Below are 4,426 nucleotides of genomic sequence, written 5' to 3' on the forward strand. Positions count from 1 at the left end.
AGGGTAAGAGGTGTGCAAAAATGAGTTAGATATGGACAAAAGTGGCTTAAAACAGGATAGAATTTTGAAAACCAGGCTAGAATCGGTCAAAAATGGCTTAAAAAGGGTTAGAAAAGGCCAAAACAAGGTGAGAAATGGCCAAAAAAGCCTAAACATGGTTAGAGCCTTGCAAAAACGGGTTGGAAACGGCCAAAACGGCTTAAAAGTGGCTAGAGAAGAGGAAAAATTGCATTCGAAATGGCCAAAAATGCCGTAGAAGTGGGCAAAAATGGCTTAGATATAGCCAAAAAAGGCATAAAAAGCTTTAGAGCTGTGCAAAAATGAGTTGGAAATGGCCAAAAGCGGCTTAAAACGGGTTAGAAGTTGGAAAACCAGGCTAGACATGGCCAAACATGGAATAAAAAGGGTTAGAAATAACCAAGAATGGATTAAAATGGGCTAGAAATGGATAAAAATGGATTAGCAAAGGAAACAAAATGGCTTAACAATGGTTAGGAATTGAAAAAATGGCATAGAAAAGGAAAAAAAAAGGCTTAAAATGGGTTGACAGTGGGCAAAAATGGTTTAGAAATAGGCAAAATTGGCTTCAGAAGGGTCAGAGAAGTGCAAAAAATGGTTAGAATTGGCCAAAACTGCTTAAAAAGTGAGAGAGACATGCAAAATACGCTTAGATACAGCCAAAAAGGCTTCAAAAGGGATAGAAGTCTGAACACCAAGCTAGAAATGGCCAGAATTGGTTTATGTCGAGTTAGAGATGTGCAAGAATGGGTAAGAAAAGGGAAAACTATGGCTTGACACGGGATGCATGCGGGCATAAATGGCTTAGAAATAGAAAGAACAGGCTTTCAAAGGGGTAGAAATGAGCAAAACTGGGTTACAAATGTCCAAAGATGGCTTAAAAATGGTTAGAGAAGTGCAAAAATGGGGTAGAAATGACCAAAATGTCTTAGAACGGGTTAGAAATGGCTTAATGTGCGCTGGAAATGGCCAAAAAAGGCTTAAAAATGTTTAGAGCCTCGCAAAAACGGGTTAGAAACGGCCAAAAATGTCTTAAAAATGTTTAGAGAAGCGCAAAAATGGCTTAGAAATGGCCCAAAATTATCCAAAGAGGGTAAGAGGTGTGCAAAAATGAGTTAGATATGGACAAAAGTGGCTTAAAACAGGACAGAATTTTGAAAACTAGGCTAGAATCGGTCAAAAATGGCTTAAAAAGGGTTAGAAAAGGCCAAAACAAGGTGAGAAATGGCCAAAAAAGCCTAAACATGGTTAGAGCCTTGCAAAAACGGGTTGGAAACGGCCAAAACGGCTTAAAAGTGGCTAGAGAAGAGGAAAAATTGCATTAGAAATGGCCAAAAATGCCGTAGAAGTGGGCAAAAATGGCTTAGATATAGCCAAAAAAGGCATAAAAAGCTTTAGAGCTGTGCAAAAATGAGTTGGAAATGGCCAAAAGCGGCTTAAAACGGGTTAGAAGTTGGAAAACCAGGCTAGACATGGCCAAACATGGAATAAAAAGGGTTAGAAATAACCAAGAATGGATTAAAATGGGCTAGAAATGGATAAAAATGGATTAGCAAAGGAAACAAAATGGCTTAACAATGGTTAGGAATTGAAAAAATGGCATAGAAAAGGAAAAAAAAAGGCTTAAAATGGGTTGACAGTGGGCAAAAATGATTTAGAAATAGCCAAAATTGGCTTCAGAAGGGTCAGAGAAGTGCAAAAAATGGTTAGAATTGGCCAAAACTGCTTAAAAAGTGAGAGAGACATGCAAAATACGCTTAGATACAGCCAAAAAGGCTTAAAAAGGGATAGAAGTCTGAACACCAGGCTAGAAATGGCCAAAATTGGTTTACGTCGAGTTAGAGATGTGCAAGAATGGGTAAGAAAAGGGAAAACTATGGCTTGACACGGGATGCATGCGGGCATAAATGGCTTAGAAATAGAAAGAACAGGCTTTCAAAGGGGTAGAAATGAGCAAAACTGGGTTACAAATGTCCAAAGATGGCTTAAAAATGGTTAGAGAAGTGCAAAAATGGGGTAGAAATGACCAAAATGTCTTAGAACGGGTTAGAAATGGCCTAATGTGCGCTGGAAATGGCCAAAAAAGGCTTAAAAATGTTTAGAGCCTCGCAAAAACGGGTTAGAAACGGCCAAAAATGTCTTAAAAATGTTTAGAGAAGCGCCAAAATGGCTTAGAAATGGCCCAAAATTATCCAAAGAGGGTAAGAGGTGTGCAAAAATGAGTTAGATATGGACAAAAGTGGCTTAAAACAGGATAGAATTTTGAAAACCAGGCTAGAATCGGTCAAAAATGGCTTAAAAAGGGTTAGAAAAGGCCAAAACAAGGTGAGAAATGGCCAAAAAAGCCTAAACATGGTTAGAGCCTTGCAAAAACGGGTTGGAAACGGCCAAAACGGCTTAAAAGCGGCTAGAGAAGAGGAAAAATTGCATTAGAAATGGCCAAAAATGCCGTAGAAGTGGGCAAAAATGGCTTAGATATAGCCAAAAAAGGCATAAAAAGCTTTAGAGCTGTGCAAAAATGAGTTGGAAATGGCCAAAAGCGGCTTAAAACGGGTTAGAAGTTGGAAAACCAGGCTAGACATGGCCAAACATGGAATAAAAAGGGTTAGAAATAACCAAGAATGGATTAAAATGGGCTAGAAATGGATAAAAATGGATTAGCAAAGGAAACAAAATGGCTTAACAATGGTTAGGAATTGAAAAAATGGCATAGAAAAGGAAAAAAAAAGGCTTAAAATGGGTTGACAGTGGGCAAAAATGGTTTAGAAATAGGCAAAATTGGCTTCAGAAGGGTCAGAGAAGTGCAAAAAATGGTTAGAATTGGCCAAAACTGCTTAAAAAGTGAGAGAGACATGCAAAATACGCTTAGATACAGCCAAAAAGGCTTCAAAAGGGATAGAAGTCTGAACACCAAGCTAGAAATGGCCAGAATTGGTTTACGTCGAGTTAGAGATGTGCAAGAATGGGTAAGAAAAGGGAAAACTATGGCTTGACACGGGATGCATGCGGGCATAAATGGCTTAGAAATAGAAAGAACAGGCTTTCAAAGGGGTAGAAATGAGCAAAACTGGGTTACAAATGTCCAAAGATGGCTTAAAAATGGTTAGAGAAGTGCAAAAATGGGGTAGAAATGACCAAAATGTCTTAGAACGGGTTAGAAATGGCTTAATGTGCGCTGGAAATGGCCAAAAAAGGCTTAAAAATCTTTAGAGCCTCGCAAAAACGGGTTAGAAACGGCCAAAAATGTCTTAAAAATGTTTAGAGAAGCGCAAAAATGGCTTAGAAATGGCCCAAAATTATCCAAAGAGGGTAAGAGGTGTGCAAAAATGAGTTAGATATGGACAAAAGTGGCTTAAAACAGGATAGAATTTTGAAAACCAGGCTAGAATCGGTCAAAAATGGCTTAAAAAGGGTTAGAAAAGGCCAAAACAAGGTGAGAAATGGCCAAAAAAGCCTAAACATGGTTAGAGCCTTGCAAAAACGGGTTGGAAACGGCCAAAACGGCTTAAAAGTGGCTAGAGAAGAGGAAAAATTGCATTCGAAATGGCCAAAAATGCCGTAGAAGTGGGCAAAAATGGCTTAGATATAGCCAAAAAAGGCATAAAAAGCTTTAGAGCTGTGCAAAAATGAGTTGGAAATGGCCAAAAGCGGCTTAAAACGGGTTAGAAGTTGGAAAACCAGGCTAGACATGGCCAAACATGGAATAAAAAGGGTTAGAAATAACCAAGAATGGATTAAAATGGGCTAGAAATGGATAAAAATGGATTAGCAAAGGAAACAAAATGGCTTAACAATGGTTAGGAATTGAAAAAATGGCATAGAAAAGGAAAAAAAAAGGCTTAAAATGGGTTGACAGTGGGCAAAAATGGTTTAGAAATAGGCAAAATTGGCTTCAGAAGGGTCAGAGAAGTGCAAAAAATGGTTAGAATTGGCCAAAACTGCTTAAAAAGTGAGAGAGACATGCAAAATACGCTTAGATACAGCCAAAAAGGCTTCAAAAGGGATAGAAGTCTGAACACCAAGCTAGAAATGGCCAGAATTGGTTTATGTCGAGTTAGAGATGTGCAAGAATGGGTAAGAAAAGGGAAAACTATGGCTTGACACGGGATGCATGCGGGCATAAATGGCTTAGAAATAGAAAGAACAGGCTTTCAAAGGGGTAGAAATGAGCAAAACTGGGTTACAAATGTCCAAAGATGGCTTAAAAATGGTTAGAGAAGTGCAAAAATGGGGTAGAAATGACCAAAATGTCTTAGAACGGGTTAGAAATGGCTTAATGTGCGCTGGAAATGGCCAAAAAAGGCTTAAAAATGTTTAGAGCCTCGCAAAAACGGGTTAGAAACGGCCAAAAATGTCTTAAAAATGTTTAGAGAAGCGCAAAAATGGCTTAGAAATGGCCCAAAATTAT

Source organism: Lathamus discolor, assembly GCF_037157495.1.
Source record: "Lathamus discolor isolate bLatDis1 chromosome W unlocalized genomic scaffold, bLatDis1.hap1 SUPER_W_unloc_1, whole genome shotgun sequence".
NCBI classification, from domain to species: domain Eukaryota; kingdom Metazoa; phylum Chordata; class Aves; order Psittaciformes; family Psittacidae; genus Lathamus; species Lathamus discolor.